The following is a 19,985-nucleotide window of genomic DNA, read 5'->3' as shown; positions in this document are numbered from 1 at the left end:
ATCCCGATTTTTAGTGGGAATCTTTGGGGTCATTTTTGGGGCATTTTGGGTGAATTTTGGGGGATTTTGGGGCTCTAAAAGTTCCTATTTTTAGTGGGAATTTTGGGGTGATTTTTGGCATTTTGGGGGGAAATTTTAGGGGTGAATTTTTAGGGATTTTGGGGCTCTAAAAATCCCAATTTTTAGTGGGAATTTTGGGGTGAATTTAGGAGATTTTGGGTGGAAATTTTGGGGTGAATTTAGGGGATTTGGGGGCTTTAAAAATTTGTCCTGGGTTGAAGTATATTCTATCATCATCTTCATGAACTGCTGAAACCAGGTGAGGCAGTGCTCCCTGCCTCCTCCACTCTGGCTTATCTTCTGTTAATGGGCCCATCAGCACCTTTGCTACACAGCTCACAGATAACCCCCTCCTGGACTACCTCCTGTTAATGGGCCCATCAGGCCTTATCACATGACTCACCATCCCATTGTGGGATGCTCCGCCCAGAGGGAGGAACCAAGCATTCCAGCCTGGATATAAGCTGAGACTCTGAACACCAGAGGGGCGCTTACCCACTGGATTCCCAGAGGACCCGAGCTACCAGACCTTTCTACAGGATCACTGCTTCAGGAAGACCACCTCATCTGGACTGCTTCCATCACTCCGCTCAGGTTGTAGTCTGATTCTGTCAGTGGTCTTTTGTATTATTGCATCTATTTTAGTTTACTTTCTTTCCTTTTTTTTTTCCTATTAAATTGTATCTCTGACTTGGAGCCTCTCATTTGTTTTGCTTCCAAACCACTACACATGGAGAAGAAAAAGCCCATTTTAGTTATTAATACAGTTGCTCACGTTCCATCACAATCAGAAGACAGCATAATTAACTATTAGCATATTATTTGAGAATCAAAGCTTCCAGCCAGAAAAACTGCCTGTCAAGAGATGTCAGTAAGCAGAGGCAGCCATAGTACGGAGACCACACAGTTCCTCGTGCCCACACGTTCCCAGTGCACGATGCAAGTAATCATCAAAAGCACAACTGAGACAGAATACAGTAATAGAAAGTTAACGACTTACACCATTTGCACCATAAGAATGCAGTAAGAGGAGGGAGCTCAGGCAAATAGAGTTACAAAGTAGGTTGAAAAGCAGCTCGTCTTACTAATCAGAACAGCATTGAGCGGTACGATGTGCAGAACTCAGAGACAACGTAAGAAAAATATTATCTAGCAAATAATGTATGCCTGTGGTTATAGATCGAAATTATGACACCCATTCCTGGTTTTGCCAGCTCTCCTGTGGAATTGTGAGGAGGCTCCACTTCTCCATCATTAAAATGGGGATCACAGGAAATTCTTGTTACTTGTAATGCTAAAGTTTACTTAAACTTTCAAATTCTACGTATAGGATACTGCAGAAGGAGTGTTTTCAGTTTTATTTAAGTCTTGAATTTTAAGCACAGTGGAAATGAATGAAAACACAGTTAAGTTAAACTCTGGTGCTTATTTGTCCCTGGACCTTTTGGATAAAAGTCCCTCTGGACTAAAAATCTGAGGAAAACTAGTAACAGCAGGGAAAGTCAATTGCATTCATAAGTAGAAATGAAAGCTATGTAAGGTGAAGAAACTCGTGTGGCATGCGTCAATGGAACTAGTCCTAGTTATTAGTTACTAGTCGCGGCGAACAGGCGCTTTCTCGCTTCCCAGGCTAGGAGACGCACTTTCCGTGCCGCAGAAGCTTCTCTGTTTGTGGAGAGCTCAGAAACGGCGCCCAGCCGCTGTTCCCAGCCTGCCTGCAGCGTTGAACCGCTGACTGCACTTGGCGCAGAGAACAGGCGCTTTCTCGCTTCCCAGGCTAAGAGAAGCACTTTCCGTGCTGCAGAAGCTTCTCTGTTTGTGGAGAGAACCAGTCCACCAGGCCATTGCTATTCCAATTTAAACATTCAGTTCCACTCTCTGCCGTGCTCCAGATACCCCTATATGTTACTCCAGTGTCTTTGTAGCATTTAACTTCAGTATCTGAAAACAAGGTAAGATCTGAAAATCTAAGGAAAGCATACCAATTCTTTTCCCTGACAGTTTCCCCAGTCTCTGTTCTGTTTAAACTTGGCTCTCAAATGTCTTGTCTAGTAAGTCAGTGAAAATGCCCTGTCAGGCAGTCTGTAAGTGTATATGAACGTCTTCAGTTAAAAAATTTAGAGTTTTATTAAGAGACACCTAGAACAACCAAGATGTGCTTAAAAGTTCTTTGTAGTATTAGCTTTAGAATTAAAAAAGACAACTTACTAGAGAGCCTAGCCTACAGCAGGAGCTTCTGGGTATCTCATCCTTGTGTACTGCACAGCTAACCCCAATAGCATTGTTCACAGCAGTTGATGTGGTATACTCACCTATTTCACACTGCTTCCCTGAGAAACCTTGGTGGCACTGGCAGATGAAGAGCTGTGGGGAATAATATGCCTGTGAACACTGGCCCCCATTGTAGCCTTTATTTCTGGTGCAGGCTATGGAATAAGCAAAAGCCAGGAAATACTGTTAGATTTCACAGAAGCAAGAAGCTGGAAATGTATACACACCTTTCATTTTCCTGTCAGTCTCTTTTAGCCTGTTCTGTTTTTCCCTACCCACCTGTTATTGCCATGTGCTTACAGCCTTTTTGTGTAGCGCTTCAATTTTTTCTCTGTTTCATTCTCTCCACATATTCTGTCAGACTTTCTCAGCTCCATGCCCACTCCCACTTAGTCCCGCCCATGACAGTGTATACTGGTATTTTCTTTTCTATCCTCTTCTATTCCCAGACAAATTTTCTGTGCAGTAACTCTGGCCCTGACAGTGGATGATTAGATGGACAAGCTCTCACCGTTTCCTTTTTCTTTGTCATACTTACCTCTGACAGGCACAGTGTGGCAGTGACTCCGACCACTGTCACACCTACAGTATTCGATTCTGCTCCCTGAAAGCCTCAGCCAGGTCCCCCTGTATTGGTAAATTTCTGCAGATGAATTATCTGTGCAAATGGCTGTAATCGGAGAAAGGAAATCCTCTTTTAGTTCAGGGAAAAGACCTGGCTGAGCAAAAGGACTCCCTTCTATTTCCAGGAGAAAAGCATCTGTGATGGGAGCATCTGTCTAATGGGTTGCCCTTTTTCCTTCTCCGACCACAACGGTCCCATCTCTCTCGCTGCTGTGCTGCCAAATGTACTGTTCCACTATTGACTCGTCTCTCTTTCTTTCAAGAAGAGCAGAGGGAGGGGAAAACTTTGTTGTGGATGGTATTAACGCTCTGATATTTTGCCTTCTGAATCTCTCATCCACATAACCATGACCAAAAGCTCTCAGGCTCTGTTTCTTCAGCATGATTTGCTTTCCCCTCCCATGTTCATAATGCTCCAGCTAACATGGTTTTAGTTAGCCTGGCTTACCTCTAGATCTGGCTCCTCGTTTGAAACGCATGTGTAAGCCCTGCAAGCAAAGAAGGTTAATTCTGTGGGTAACTGCTCTCTTAAAAAAGATGAGAGAACAAGTACCTTCAAAGAGTCAGTCCTTTTCTTAAGGGCATATAAATCAGGAAGATCTGAGGAATTGTCTGCCCTCTTGTCAGACAGTACAGTGAAAAGTGACTCTAGTACCTCAGGATGGGTTCCTAAGAATTGTAAATCATTTTGTTCCACAGATTACCAGGTGATTGCTTGTCATCTGAGTGAAGTGAATTTGGGATATGCTGTACTCACATTGTGTGTGAAGTCATTATGTGTTCTTGGGGCGTTGCAAATGCTAACTAAAGCTTGCCAGCTTTCTGCTATTTGAAGGAGGTTCAAGCAAATAATTTCCAAGGTAGGTACAGTCAACAAGCAGTTACTTTTGCTCACTGACATGCAGTTTCCCCATGAGACTTTGTAGCTTGATTATCTTTAAGAGATATGTCTCTTGCAGCCAGTTAAATGAAATATTTTGGATAAAGTTTAATGGAGGAAACCAATTTAGAAAGCTTCTTTGATTAGGCCACAAGAGAAAGAAGATAAGAAGGAGGAAAGGTGGGATAGTAATTTTTTGAGAAAGGGAGTAAACATTCTGGAATTGTGTAGCATTTACTCAAGCTGTGTGTGGTGTGAGGCTTAAAGTGAGGGGACAAGGGAACCACTGACGTGCAGTTTTAAGTGAGAATAGTGATGAAGATGATGACCATAGAAAACGGAAGGCTGGTTACAATGGAGTTCTTATTAACAGTGAAAGGTGACAGTGAACAGATACACCAAGAATACTCGGAGAAGACTTGTTTACTTGCAAGTCTTGAAATGAAAACGAGCCAGGATAACACATAACACATCCACAATGATAGACCACTTTGTAACATTTTTCTTCCTCTGATTTGTAGTGAGCTAAGCAGATTCTCATTCTGTCTGATACAGACAGCTGCAGCCAATGGCAAAGAAATGCTGCTGAAAATACAGGAAGATGGCAAGAGAATTATTTGATGCCTTAGCCTCTTACCTGGCACTGGGCAGTCATGATTGCTCCTAGTCATGATTGCACAAGGAGACATGGGAGCTTGCCTTCCATTCTGAGTGTTTTTCACATCAGCTCTAAATATCAAATTATCTGTAGAGACAAAAAATAGGATGCTGAACAAAGGAAGTTTACAATGTGAATGCAGTTCAAGGTGTAACTTTAAATGAAAGTTTTAAATGATGAGAATTCTTTTTATACATTTTTTCAACCCATCACTTCTCAGCTGTCTGGTCTAACTGTCCTGGTCTTCCTAGGGAAACTGCCAGGCTGGATCCAGATGTGCTTTTACTTGATAAACTTAGAAACTAGATAAGCTAAAGCGCACTCATTTACATCTGGAGGAAACTGAGAGAGTGCTTCCTGGGGAATAATACAGAAGTAAATTCCAAGTACTTTTTCCCTAAATTGTAGGATGCCAAGAGTAGTACCATGTGCACTATTAGAGAGATGGGCTTATCTGATGATGCAGTGTAATGGTGATTTAAATGTGTTAATTGAGATTCTGATTACTGACACCTACTTAAGAGATCTCTTGCAGAGGGTCTGCTGAAGGGTCAGTTTGTGTTAACAGTGGTTTAAGAGGATCTGCATTTCTTGTAGACTGCTACTTTGGGTGAGAGTGAAGATTCTCTCTTGTGTAGAGAATGTGTAGGCAAAATGACTTTGCTTGATGATAGGTGAGGACTTATTTTCAATATTTCTACCGATTCTTCCCAACTAAGCCTTTAATTTTTACTAGTATCATACGCCTTTGCTAAATAGGCAGAGTTATGGCAATGGTCTGGCAGGCTAGCTTTTTTTCTGATAGTCTCATTTATTTGTTGCAGCATATTTCTCTGTCACTTCTATGCAGTCACAAGTATACATTATTCCCTCTAATCTCTTCTGCAGCTTTACACTTCAAAGCCCTCTTCAATCCACCAAGAAGAGTTTCTGCTTTCTCCAAATCGTTTTACATAGTCTGACTCGTCTATCAGTACTCTTCAGAGAGAACCTTCATTGATCCCTGGTGGAAGATTGTAAGGTGTAATGTAGATGTGGTGGACCCTGCCTGCTTTGAACAAGTCCTGCACCACAAGTCCATTTTCTCTCTTCCTTTTAAAATATAATACCTCCTATACAAACCAAGAGCTGGAAGCAAGATAAAGTAGCAGGCACAAGATACAGGCAAGAAGATAGATTTTAATTTCTAGTCTCTAGGATTGCCCTGAAGTTCCAAATACTTGAAGTAATATTCAGGCACCGTTGCCCACACTGTCACCTTTTTATCATCTATGTTATATGCAGAAAGCTAACTCAATTATTTGAAAAAACTACTACTTCCAGAAATCATGAGCTCAGACTCTGTTTATATAAAGCCAAAGAAGGCAGCTGGATAACAGCTGGTGAAACTGGAGTATGATAGATGAGTCATAAATTTGGATTCAGGGCTAATATGGAGAGAGACTCTGGGTTTTTAGTAGTTTTGTCATTGGGGCTTTTTTATTTGTCTGTTTGTTTGTTTGTTTGTTTTAAAATTTGTTCAAAGCAAAAGGTATAAATAGTCCAGTTTCTGAAGCAGAACCAGAAGTACAGCAGGATAATTAAGGATGTGATTTCTCATCATTAGGCTGCAAAAAGAAGGGACTTAAGTTGCAAGTCAGACTGAAAAGATTCACAAGAACATCTTCCGAGGACCTTAATTACTCCATGCTTTATCTTTAGGTCACATCTTGACGATAAAATCCTTAAAATTCGGAGCATCTCTCAGTGACTTGTATTGGTCCATAGATTTCACAGTACACTTTTTATATACTTTCAAGTCATTTTTCACCTCTTAGGAAACACTGCATAGTGAGCCTTTTTAAAAAAAAGTGGTACAAGCGATTCCCAAGTAGACATTAACTTCAATTGCATCTGAACTAAATCAGCAGCGTTCCCAAAGCCGAAGTGAATGATCTGAACCGCTGTCCAGTCGGTTGGTTTCTGCTGTAACCCTGTGTTGTAGTATCCTTACTCCCCGCAGCTGTGGCTCATTATTACAGCTATGCAGGCTTGTGTTCTGAATCCCACAGTGGCAATGTTTTAACTTGCTAATTGTTGGTATCACTGGTGATCTTTGTTGTTATCTGCAGAGAAGGCTTGAAGTTCTTAAAACTGTTAGAAACAAGATTCCGGTAGCTAAGATGCTTTCAAAGAAAGCTTTGTTCAGTGAAACTACTTAGATCTGAGTTGAGCTGCCTGGTTAGAATTTCTTCCTGGGAAGCTCGGTAAAGAACTGTTGAGATCTTATTTCTGAGGTATCTGCTAAGATGCCCCCAAAACAAGGCAACACCAGTGATTTTTTTTTTTTTTTCCCCTGGCCTAACTGATATCTTGGAAGAAATCTTAGCTACCTGAAACCAGCAGGAAACTGCAGACCATTTTCAGGGGGTAGTTGAATGTCTTTTTATTTTTTCTTTGCCTGGAAGACTGACATGAGGAGTCTCTATTTTAAAAGTGCCTGCATGGCTTAATCAAGTTTATCTCATATATTCATCTGTACAAGTAGATTCTAGCCTTACACAGCATGTGTTTATACTGCAAATGCTGTAGATAGTCTCTCTAAAGTTGTTTTGCATCAGATGCCACACCCTGTCTTCCATGGATTTCTGTTGCCCCTCTTCAGGCTATCTTAGCTTATAATGCTGCAGCCTTTCCCCCATCTCTCCCCAGCTCCCTGTGGGATACCTGTCCATCCACTGATGGCTGCTGTCCCACTATGCATGGAAAACTGGTAACAGATGTTACCCTATGTTTATTTTCAGTTTTGGGAAGGTACAACTTAAGCCAGTCAATTGGAATGTCTTGAATGATAAGCCTCGTCAAATTGGAATTTTATATCTGTTTGAAAAGTGTATTTACAAAGCTCCAAGTAGAAACCTGCAAGCAATGCGCATCTGGCAGGGCTCTCATAAACATGTGCGCCTTCTGATCTCAGCCTGTACTTCCTTTACGTCAAAAATACTAGACAATAAGTCAAAGACCTAGATGCGATGTTCTGCCATTTTGATTCTACACTTTCAAGTACATTAGGACATAACAATGTGCGATTCCCTACATTTGTCTCTTTTGGCTGAAGCATCATCAACAGGAACGCTTAAAATCCCACATATTAACCTTATTATTACTAACAGCCTTTCTAAGCAGTAATGATGTGTGCATTATCTTACTAATGTGGAGTAAGACCTAAAACAAGAGCTGTAACTTATCAAGTGTGAACAAAAAGTTCTCAATCATAGAATCATTTAGGTTGGAAAAGACCTTTATGATCATTGAGTCCAACTTAAAACTAACATTGCCAAATCCACCAGACCATGTCCCTAAGTGTGACATCTATAGATGCAGAAATTAAAAGTAGCTCTCCTTCCTCCCAATGACACAATGCATCCATTCCAACATACATTGTTTCTGAATCTATAGCACTAATAGCTTTCTTGATGATGATCAGCTATCTTGACTTAGTTGAAGCAACTGACTGCTTTCTGGATAAAGTGTTTCTGCATCCCCTTTCTGAACTGAGCAGATGAATAGCACAATTGAACTACTTCTCCTTAAAAATATAACAAACAGACCTCTGTTTTGGGGGGAAAGAGCTAAAAACCCAAAAGGAAACAAAAGCAAGATGCTGTAGTCTTTTAGGACATTGGATGAAATGAGTATTTCAAAGTCTTTGTTTTTGGAGTCATTCTCGGTATTTCCTGTGGGTTTGGCCACATTTAAGGAGAAGCATATTTAGGGAGAACTGAAGATGACCCATCCTCCTCCTCCTCCGTGTCCCTCCACTATCATGCTTTGGAACCTGGAGTGAAAGGCATAGTCTGATCTCCTGGGAAGATCAGATAAATTCTCCTTTTGCAGCTAGTTCTCTGTGTCTCCTTACCTTACCATCAAGATATTCATCCACAACTCTCCCTTTAAGTTCTTCTGCTAATGTCCTTTGTGCGGGGGACTCCTCCTTGCTTAACTGATCAGAGCCCAAGGCTGTCAGCCCTCTCCCTGGAAAGCTTCAGCTTTCCTGAAACTACTGAAAGTTAGCAGCTTTACCCACACTATGAATCTCTTCAAAAACTGGAAGGCAATAGCTCAGTTAGTTAACTATCATGGTGCTTCAGTGGGATTTATTAAATAATAATATTTAATAGTACTTAATGACAATGCCGTTCATGTTGAAAACAGGAAATGCCAGTTTTGAAACAGGTGCAGAGTCGTGCCTACCTTTTTGCTTCTTCTCTTCTGTATTCTCTTGATGATTTGCTTTCCAGACCAGGCTGGGTTTGTGTTTCCTGCGTCTCTGCTCTGATCTCTGTCCTACTTGTAGCGCCACTCGAGGGGGTGGAGACTCCCTGGGCCGTGGGGCGTGCTGTCCACATCCCACCCCTTCCCGAGCATCTAGGGGATGGTCCAGGCAGGCGGCTGGCTGGGGGGGAGCCTGTGAGGGATGGGAGGAAAGCTCCTTGCTGGCATGCTGCTGGATTTTACGACCAGTTTGTTTTGTTTTCTCTCTTTTCCAGTCAGAGAGCAGATTCAGCCTTCGTAACAACTTTTTTTCCCCACTGAATACCTTACTGTTCAATGACAGAATAGTACTTATCTCTTACAGTGAACTGTCCTGTCCCATTATGCTTCTGGGTGTGTGAGTGAATGAATGCACAGCTGTATTATTTTCTAATATAATCAGAAGTCTGCAGTATGTAGACTTAGTAGTAATAACGAGAAACTCCTGTTTCATGCACGAGTGTAGTGTGCTGTACTCCTAATTAAGATGTTTGGCAGAGAGGCCCTGACCCGCATGTAGAGCAAAGCATGCCCTGCACAGAGCCATGGGAGAAGAAACAGTCAGGGGAGCTTGCAAGTTAAATGAACAAAACTTCTAATGAACTTTAGATATAAATAAGGAACAGCATGTTGAGGACCAGAGCTAAATGTTCACTGATGCTACTCATCCTAGAAAACTGAGATCTTCTCACTGGGGTGTGGTCACGAGGTATTCAGTTATCAAAGTGTGGCAGACAAATGCGATGATTAGTTTTAGAGCTGATCTTAGGGCACTGTTATGAAAACAGTCAGTGGTGCAATTGTTACAGCGATGAATGTGTCCTACCTACTTGGGACTGAGTCACTAGCAGTCAGGCTCCTGACAGAATTTAGTGTAAGGCATAAGAACTAGTATGTGAGTGACTTCATTTTCAGGAAGCAGCTGTATGGAGTCCTCCTTTGGAAAGCACGGCACTGGTTATTTTGCATAATGGTAAAGATGAAACACTGCGTACTCTATATGTTTAGCTCTTCTCTGCACGGAGATCTATGTCAAGATTATCAAATGTATTTCCCCAAGAGTCATGGTGCTGGTGATAACATTACTGCCATAAATCTGATTTAAGTGTAGCTGCATTTAACCATTTCCAGAAAGGACTTCCAGTTGCTGAGATTAAACACTGCTGAGTGAACAGGGGCTAATTTATTTTATTTTTAAAGATAACAGCTTAGATTAAAGATGCTAACAAACTAATGGCCTTGGGGGAGGATTTCAAAAATTATTTTTCTGACTTTTCACAGCTTAAGGACAACCATAATTGTCTACAGAGTGCGGTGCCATTTGTAGGGCCTAACATATTTTAGGAAAACCGGCAATAAAAGTGTCTGCTCTCTCAAGCACCACCTACTGGCTTTTCTCTAAGCTGATCCTCGGGATAATTTCAGCAAGACTGTTTAATGTCAGTGACGAAGTGTGACATCATGACATGCCACAGCCGCCCCATGTCACCCAGACGGGACCCTCTGTGCTCGGTGGCTTTGGCAGGTCCAGTGCAGGCGACTGGAGTTGCGGTAGGTCTTGGAGTGTATTTTCCATCCCCGTACCGTTACGCGTCTTTGCAGTGGCCTTAAAGCACCTCACGCCAAGCCAGGCCAGGAGGAGGAACTATCCGAACCCGATGTAATGCCCAGAAGAGCGCTTTGGTTCGGGCGGTGCGGCGGGAAACGCAAATGGCGCATCCCGGATTGGCAAGTCTGGGAGATGCTGTGGGAAGAAGACGGCAACTCTGCAATTTTACTTACGCAGCCCACGAGCTGTACTCTCCTGTCATTCCGAGCCCATGGCTTCACGCGGTATGGCGGCCACGAAGATGGCGGCTCCTGCACTCCTCGCCGGGGCGGCCGTGACCGGGCCCAGCACCGGCCCCGCGCGGCCCGTTTAAGGGCGGGCGGGCGGGCAGTCGCGCCGGAGCCGGAAGCGCAGGTCCCGCGGAGCGGAGCCGGGCCCGCCGTGAGTCGCCCGCCCGCGCTGCGGGCGCTGACCTGCGGGCCCTGGGAGATGCGGGAGCGCCTCGGCACCGGCGGCTTCGGCAACGTCATCCGTTGGCACAACAAGGCAGGAGGCGGCCGGGCCCGCGGCGCCCCGACTCGGGACCCGCGCTTAGCCCAGCCCTTGCCGCGTCCGCAGGAAACCGGCGAGCAGGCGGCCATCGAGCAGTGCCGGCAGGAGCTGAGCCCGCGCAGCCGCGAGCGCTGGGCGCTGGAAATACAGATCATGAAGAGGTGAGGCGGGGAGGCGGCGGCGCCGGGCCGAGCCCGGTGCCCGCTTGCGGCCGGGCCGGGCGGAGGGCTCGCTGCGCGGTGTGGCGGCAGTGCCCCGGGACGCTTGGCCAAGACGGCCCTGGAGCGCGGATCTGACGGGTGCGCTGAGGGAAATGGGGGGGAGAGGCTTTCGGCCGCCGGCCGCCGAGGATTTCTCTTCCGGGAGGTGCCCAGTCGGCTGCGGCGGCAAGTGCGTGGCAGTTCACGCCTAAGAAAGCTTCGCCTTGTGCTGTGTGAGACTCTTGGGTCTCACACTGCCGTCTTCGGCTCGTCTGCCGTGCCCTCAGCGCTACAACAGCGCTGCTACCTAGAGCCGCCGCTTTGCCTGACTTAACGTCTGTGCTGCGGCAGTCCCTTGGGGTGTTGGATTAACATTTTCGGCTGCAGCAGTCTCATTGCAGTTTGGGTCTTTTCTGGACGGTAGCAACAGACTCCCTTGCACTCCTGTGCAGGGCTCGTTGCTGTACCTTCTAGACAGATCTGTAATGCATACATGTTGAAGAAACACACTGTCTTCCGTATGAAGTGCCAGGAGTTAAAATGAGTCCGTGAGAGATGGAAACCTTTAGAATTCACTAACTCAATTTCTCAAAGCATTTGTGACCATGTTGGGCTTTGCGTGGTGACCACGAGCACATGAAAGTGTATAGCAGTTTCAGAACATCATGTATACTTGCCTAATTTTTGTTCTACAGACTGAACCATCCCAATGTGGTGGCTGCCCGCGATGTCCCTGAAGAGATGCAGAAGCTCGCACCAAATGACTTGCCATTGTTGGCCATGGAGTACTGCCAAGGTGGAGACCTCCGCAAGGTGGGGTCCCTAGGATGGTAACCTAGGAATGGATCACCTTCTGATCTGATCCTAGGTTTTCTACTGAAGTTTTCCCTTCAAACCTTTGCTTTCATACCCTGATGTTTCCTATTTCTAGTCATGGCATCAACAAGTGTTGGTGGCTTGGTCCTTGGTATTACGTTCAGCTTTTGAAGACTTAAGTGCTTTGTATTTTTTTAGGTGCAAGTGACACTGTGAGGAGTTTGCACACAGAGAATGAGGGCAAGTGTAGGGGACGTGCGACAGTATTTGAGTATGGCCAAGACCATTGTGGGGTAGGTGCATCTGTAGGCTGTACCCTTCCTGAAAGTGATGAACTCTTGTCTGTCATAGGAAGAGATAACACATGGTAGTTCTAATCCTAAGGCTTTTCTGACCTTGTCTATAATCTGCCCATAGCTGAAACACAGACCTTAGGCCTCAGATGGGAGTTGATACTGTCAGGCAAAGAGGGATGGAACAAATAGGAGGATGAAAACGGGATGACAGTGACTTCTTTCATCTTCTTTCCCATGCAATTAAACCAAGGCACAAAGCTGTAATTGCTGCTACCGCAGGTCACAGTCCATAGAGTTTTGTGCTTCTGGAGAATTTAATTGCTGTTGCTGAAACTTCTTGCATCCCTGAGAATTTGTGGAACTCTGGAGTTCACTCGGGATAGAGAAGGGAAAGACTACATTCTGTGTTCCTTACTTGCAGTACCTGAACCAGCTGGAGAATTGCTGTGGCTTGCGGGAAGAAGCTATTCTTATCTTGTTATCTGACATTGGTAAGTGGTGGCAGTACCTTCAGTTGTCTGAACTATGGAAACCCTTTTAGTCCTGAGTCCACTCTCCAAATATACAGTAGTGACCTTAGTGACTCCATTTCAGACTGACCTTTTATGATCTTGATCATCTCCCAAAAGTGTTGGGAGTCTGGGGAGGTTCTTGCCTACTGGAAGCTAGCCAGCATTACTACAGTTTACAGGAAGGATGTGAGGGAACATCCAGAGAGAGAACTCAATTTGTGTCCAGAGTTCTATGGTGCTGACTTTACCCCTTACACTCAGTGTTTCGTTGTATGTTTGATTGTACAAGGTCTGATGTGAAAGCCATGTTTATTACTAGATAGAATAGATGAATCCTTACTGAGCTCATGCTAGGTACTGTTACTTAGCTCTAACAACTGGCTTTTTCTGTCTCAGCTTCTGCTCTCAGATACCTTCATGAGTACAGGATCATCCATAGAGACTTGAAGCCAGAGAACATTGTGCTGCAGCAAGGAGAGCAAAGGGTAAGCAGGAAGCAGTCGTCTCTACCTGCACAGACAAGTAAACTTACAAGGAACCTGCATGTGCTTCATGCAGTTACATGGTCCCTCTGCAAGAGCACTCAGCCCAGGATAACACCTGTCTCAGGTCACTGTCACATAGTATTCTGTGTGCAGCTGAGGTGAGACGTTGTATTAGACGTCTGTTAACACCTGACATTTTGACTTTCAACTATTAAGGAAAGAAGCAGACTGTCCTGATTGACCAAAGATCGGAAGGAGCTAGAGGCGTAACTGCTAAGTGTGCTCCAACACCTTCAAATTCATTGTGGTTTTAGAAATCTACAGTAGCCTCCCATTTCTGCTTCTATCTCTTCACTGGCACCTTTCCTGCATAGCTTTGAAGAGCCAGACCTTTTCTTTCTGCTGTATGATGTGCTTTTAACAGGACTTCAGTCTGGCATTCTTATTCTCTGTTGTGTGTTTCAGTTAATACACAAAATCATTGACCTTGGTTATGCTAAGGAGTTGGATCAGGGGAGCCTGTGCACATCCTTTGTTGGGACTCTGCAGTACTTGGTAAGAAAGGAATTCAGCTAGAAGAGCAGCTACTGCTTTCTAGTGGGATAGAATTAACTGTTACCGAGCTTTGGGCTGGGATTAGGTACTTGCACGGTATGGGGTGCATTTGTGGTGCTGAAGCTAGCAAAGGTGACTGCTTTTTTGCTGACACTGGGTTTTGCTGAGACTGGGTTTTGTGCTACCTGCATCTGTTATAAATAAGCAGGAGTGCCAGTAACCTATGCTACTCACTCCAGGAGGTTCTTAAAGCCCGTGAGAGGCAGCGTTCAGTAATGTCTTTAATTATTTGTACAAATGTTCATGAGATGTTAAGGCACAGAGAAAGCTGAGAGCTTTCTGGCCAAAGCCATCTGGCTTTGTCTCACGCGTGTAAACTGTATCAGGCTGCAGAGCTGCTGGAACAGCAGAAGTATAGGGTGACAGTGGATTCCTGGAGCTTTGGCACGCTTGCCTTTGAGTGCATTACAGGCTTCCGACCATTCCTACCCAACTGGCAGCCAGTGCAATGGTGAGTGAACCGTGGCTGGGTGGTAAGTGGGCATGATGTGACTTTCCTGTTTACAGGAAGCAGAAGTGTGGTCCCTTGATTCTGAGGATAATATCCCTATGTTTCTTGCCCTTTTGGAAAGTGACCCCTTTCACAGGGGCTTGACTCACCTGAGCAAGTTCAGCATTCCTGATCCTTGCTCTATGGGATAAGGGCTGACTCCCACAGGGCAGGTAACAGAAACCAAAGTGGCATCTGTATTATATGTCAAGAGTAGCTTTTAAGAGCCTACTAGCATGCAGGCTGGGAAAGGCGGGCAATTTTTTCACCATTGTACTCGCTCACATTAGGCATGCAAAAGTGCGTCAGAAGAGTGAGCTGGATATTGTTGTTTCAGAAGACTTATCCGGAGAAGTCAAGTTTTCTAGCAGTTTGCCCTGCCCCAACAATCTAAACAGGTGAGTACTAGAAATTGCTGTGCTGAGATAAACTGATTCTTCTGCAAAAGGACCAAGTTTGTGTTGTATGCCTTACTGTGTTAATCTGTGAATACATTGAGTGCGTGACACAGGCAGTACTACTGTCGCTTGTCAGACTTGTGTAGTCTTGGTTTCTGCCTTCTAAATGCTGCGTTTGTGATGGGGAGAGGTGGAGTGCTGGAGGGAGAAGGAGGGGGGCAGTTTTGTCAGTCCTCCCACACAGAACAAGCCGTATCGTTACTGCCACTGCACTTTTACCTTTTCTGATCTGGTTTTTGTTGCTCAGTGTTTTGTCTGGGAGGCTGGAGAAATGGCCGCAACTCATGTTAATGTGGCACCCACGTCAGAGAGGTACAGATCCTACCTATGGACCCAATGGGTGTTTCAAAGCATTGGATGACATTTTGAACTTGAAGGTAAGCAATATGTCTGTATTAGCCTAAAAAGTTTTCCAGAGAGCAGTTTCCTGAGCCTCTGAATCATAGACTTCGGAGGAAGAGTGAGGCAGAAACTCATAGAACTGTCTCCTGACCGTTAGTGACAGGTGCTTTCCTCTTGCTTCTTTGAGGACAAATACTCCCTGAGCTTGTTGGGAGTAGTGAAGAGCTTCTGTGCATGCTTGGTTCCATATTCTGAGAGAGGATTCTACAGGTATTTCACTGCCATGTGGCCTCTCTTCCACTGGATGGAGGACAAGAACTTTGCCATAATGTTAGGAAGTAGCTGTAAAGTGACTTCTTGATTCTGCCAAGTGCTTTGAACAGTTTCTTGGTGGTCATTTTTTCGGTCCCTCAATCTCTGCTCTAAGATGACCAATGTATCTTCAGCCTTTCTCATGCCATGCTACTCTTCTGGTAGTTGCTTCACGTTTTGAACATGGTTACGGGAACTGTGCACACCTACCCTGTGACAGAGGAAGAGACTCTGCAGAGTGTGAAGGCCAGGATTCAGTCAGATACAGGAATTCCAGAACAGGACCAGGAACTAGTGCAGGAAGCAGGACTTGAATTGTTTTCTCAGAAGTTGGTCACTAAACATACAGCTGATGGCAAGGTGAGTCTCGGTATTCCCTTTCTTAAGTTTGAGTGAATCAGAAGTCACTGCACTCGCTTTGGGATCAGAGCACTCCCTGCTGTTGTGGCATGCTTTTGTCATGGTAACCTCACAGACCTAACAGCCACTGTAGCGTAGGCAGCCTGTTGCCTTTGGTGCTCTGTGTTTGGTTGAGGAGGACTCTTCTGTTTGTGGTGTTGCCAAGGCTTTCTCTTCCCAAGAAAACCTGGTTGGGTCTTTTGTCTTCTGCAGGTGAATGATACTGCAGCAGCAGACACAGACCTTCTCTTCCTCTTTGATAACAAGAAAGTTTCCTGAGGCTCAGGTGATATGATATGATATGGAGTGGCATCAGCACAGGCTCTATCCACTTTGAATAAACTAGGTTGCTGGCTGGCAAAGCAAACTAATGCTACTTCTTTAGCGCTTTCTAATTTGTTGCTTGATGTTGATTCAGTTCGCCATGCGACCTTGCAAAACAGAGCCGCTATCGATTTTTTTATTGCTTGCTCAAGGACATGGATGTGAGGAATTTGACGGAATGTGTTGTATGAACTTTTCTGATCACTCCATGTCAATTCATACCCAAATAGCTAAGTTGCAAGAACTCACTAGTCATTTGCAGCAAGACAAAGGCTTGGCTTTAACAGATTGGCTACGATCTTTCAGGCTAGGGCCTTGCATAACCTCCCTACTGCAACATGTAATCAATATTGTGATTGTTATTTTACTGCTTGTCCTTTTTGTACCTTGCTTTTTTCGCTGCTTGCAACAGATGATGTATCGTGTAGCAGAAACAGTAACTACTCAACACCCTGCGTTTGTTACACAAATTAAAAAAGAGGGAATTGTTGAAGAATGGTTAGCAGAGCAAAGCCACGGATCATTGGAGGCCTTATGGCCCGATACCAAGTGCTAGCAGCCTACGCGCTGCTGAGACAAGCTGTCCTTGGAACAGCAGTAAGCACGGACACAGGCCAAAGATAAAAGAACTTGTGGTTAATAGAGCATAGCAGTAAGCACGTATACAAAGTTTTCAGCATGCCAAGAGGAGGAACCTTCTCACGCTTGATATAGACAATCAAGTATAGATGAGTAGTGTATGCTAACCAACTATAATTTGACAAGTATGCTGAACGCTTCGGGCAAAAGTATAAGAACGGATGTTATGAGCAATAAAGTTGAACAATGCTTTACCAATCATATTGATTGATTGCATTCTTCCCTCGCCGAAATCCTCCGCAGTGCAGCACATCCTGCGTAGGAGACGGTCCTGGTGTCCCAGAGGGAATTGTGCATGGCTTTGCGGACAGTGGTGCAGATGGAGCCCAGGTCGCTGAGGGCCAGGTTGAGCAGGAAGAAGAACATGGGGCTGTGCAGGTGGTGGCCGCAGGCTACGGCGCTGGTGACCAGGCCGTGGCCCAGGAGGGCAGCCAGGGAGATGCCCAGGAAGAGGCAGAAGTGCAGGAGCTGCAGCTGCCGCGTGTCTGCCAGCGCCAGCGGGAGGAAGTGGCTGATGGAGCTGCTGTTGGACATTTGCTGTGGCTGCATATGGGGACATGTTCATGGATAAAGGACAGTGACAAGTCAGGACTGGCTGCTTTGAGCCAAACTCGTGCCATTCCCTGTAGCCTGTCCTGCTGGTGTTGGTGTCTTTGGGGCGGACCCTGACTGCCGACACAACAGCAACACATTCGCTTAAGAGCTGGACTAGGTCAGGGCAAAAGATGGCGGCCAGGGCTGAGGGAGCCACACACAAGATGGCGGCCAGGGCTGGAGAACCACACACAAGATGGCGGCTGGGGCCGGGCTGCCAGGGCGGCTGATCTCACTAGGAGGCGCAGCCTCAGCCCTCTGGCTGCCATCCTGCGTGGGGCAGGCTGAGCCCCCCTGCAGTGTCTGTTGGAATGGACATTAACGGACACCCGGGAAAAGGACACGGTCTGGCACCTTTGCTCTGTGCACACAAACACAGACCAGCCAGTTTGGAACGCCAACTGGCAGTACTTTGATGTCAAGGCAATTCAAATAGGGGAAAATAGAACGAAACTCCAGGCATTGAACGTTTTAAAATAAAAACTTCTTCTTTTTTTTTTTTTTTTTTTTTTTTTTTGAAGGAGGGCTAAAAGCACTTCTTGTGCACATGGACTCCAATTAGCATCAAGCAGCATCACAAGTGGTTTCGTCCAGGCAGGAGTCACAGTGAGTGTGAGGTGATGAAAACGGAGATGGGATCTGCTTGAGGCGGATGGTGCAGCGGCTGCTCACCTGCGACGTGTATCCCTCAGGGTACTCATTTCTTTAGAACACTATGAAGACTAGAGGGAATTGAAAGTCCACTGCAGTTTAGGTTGTTCTTCACGAGATTGTTCAAGTCGAGCACAGCCATTCTGTTCAGCAGACACACGGGCAGGGGCTTCTTGGAGCGCTGCTCTGGCACCCATTCTTTGGAGGAGGGGATTGCAGGAAAGAAGAAAAGAAGCTCATCAACTACTGAAGAGAAAGAGTCACTGACAGGAAGCAGTGGGTTAAGAAATGTGAGGGGAAAAAAGGCAGAAAACATGAGGTGACAAGTGTGAGAAATGGGAGTGGAAAAAGGAGGGAAGTGTGAGGGAGGAAAAGGGAAGGAAACCTGAGTGGGAAAGGCTGAGAAAACTGAGGGGAAAATGGTGAAGACGTGAGTGAAAATAGGAGAGGAAGGTGAGAGGAGGAAAAGGCAGGACATATGACGGGAAAATTCTAAGAAACATAATCAGGGAAGGCTGAAAAACATAGAGGAAAAAGTGGAGGGAAATGTGAGGGGAAGAGAGTGAGAAAATTACTGGCAGAGAGAGAGAAACAGGCAGCAAATGTGAGGGGAACATTGTGAGAATCCTGAGGGGAAAAGAGGGAGAAACCAGAGGGCAGAAAAAGGCAGAAAACATTAGGGGGAAAAAAAGTGTGGGAAGTTGGATGGGAAAAGTGACAGAAAACAGGAGTGAAAAAAGGGCACAAAATGCTAGAGGAAAAGTATTAGGAACATGAGGGGGAAAGAATGATAAACGTGAGGGGAAAAGTGGGAGAAATGGCAGAGGGAAAGCCTGGGAAACACGAGGGCAAAAGTGAGAAACATGAGGAGACAACTTGGAGAAAAATGACTGAGGAAAGGAGAAAAGCATGAGGGGAGAAAAGGGCAGGATAAGTGAGGGGGAAATTGTGAGAATCGTGAGAGAACAAAAAAGCAGGAAAAAGCGGGAAGCTGGGGAAGTGTGAGAGGCAAAGTGTGAGGAAAGGGAGCTGAAAAGGGTGGGGAAAAGAAGTAAAACTTGGGAGGCAAACATGACAGGAAAACTGTGAGACTCGAGAGGGGGAAGGAGTGGAAATGTGAGAGGGAAAAGAACAGGAAAGGTGAAGGGAGAAAAGGAGCGAAGGCAGGATTGGCATGACAGCTGAAATGATTCCTAACACATTCCCCCATGCATTTGCCCATTTATTGCACTAGCCCAGGGCTTCTCTGTATGTCCGTCTCCCCCTGTGCCTTGATTCCTGTTCGGAAGCAGCAGAAGTGCAGGATGTGCCCACCAGCAGGAGCTGCTCCAGGCTGGGAAGGGGCCAGGTGGTGCTGATTTCCAGAGGCTTCTGTGTCCCAGGTGAGGCCAGGGCAGGAGTGGGTTGAAAGGTGCTGCTGCTGCTCCTCTGTGCCAGAGAGCCCTGGCTGGGCAGGGCACGGCGCCCACTGCACTGCGGGCTCTTTCTCCTGCCACAGCTGGGCACACCTGGCAACAAATCCTGATGACTTGTGGGGAAACCAAGGGCTTTGTGGAGGCTGCATTGCTCTGCACACACCCGGGCCACCTGCAGCACAGAGCTTTGGCCCCCAGAAATGTAAACCCGAGGGGAACAGCTGGAAAAGGTTTCATTTTCACCTTTCAATAGAAGCAACTAAAATCAAAGTTACCAAGAAGGGCTCCGATCCCTGGTGCCAGCTCGGTGTGAGAAAGGAGGCATGACTTTATTTCAGTGCTGGGTGCGTGGGGAATCACTTTCCTAACACGTGCTCAGCCAGAAATCCCACCTACTCATTTGTAACCATGGAAATAAGACCTACTCATTACTGTGCTGAAACTCACAGGCTAAACATTCCCTCAAATTAGTTGACATATTTAAATCGCTTCTCAGAAGTTACTGACAGGAGAGTAGGGCTCTCTTGAGAGTCTCGGGTGGTCATTTGGG

The 19,985-nt window shown here is 45.6% G+C and overlaps 1 long non-coding RNA gene and 1 pseudogene across 1 annotated transcript; one reads left to right on the top strand and one right to left on the bottom strand.

The window, feature by feature from the left end:
* Nucleotides 1-4,517: 4,517 nt before the first annotated feature.
* Nucleotides 4,518-10,609, bottom strand: LOC136304225 (uncharacterized). The gene is made up of 3 exons (XR_010724432.1): nt 10,569-10,609; nt 8,727-8,940; nt 4,518-4,580 (listed from the first exon to the last, which is right to left on the bottom strand). It is a non-coding gene; the product is annotated as an uncharacterized lncRNA (long non-coding RNA).
* A 212-nt stretch (nt 10,610-10,821) lies between these two features.
* LOC136304226 (inhibitor of nuclear factor kappa-B kinase subunit beta-like) overlaps nt 10,822-19,985 on the top strand; it is a 114,413-nt pseudogene continuing 105,249 nt past the window's right edge.

The sequence above is a fragment of the Chamaea fasciata genome, unplaced genomic scaffold, assembly GCF_029207755.1.
Source record: "Chamaea fasciata isolate MVZ Bird 193981 ecotype frontalis unplaced genomic scaffold, bChaFas1.0.hap1 SCAF_58, whole genome shotgun sequence".
NCBI classification, from domain to species: domain Eukaryota; kingdom Metazoa; phylum Chordata; class Aves; order Passeriformes; family Sylviidae; genus Chamaea; species Chamaea fasciata.
This window is presented reverse-complemented; position numbering and strand designations above follow the sequence as displayed.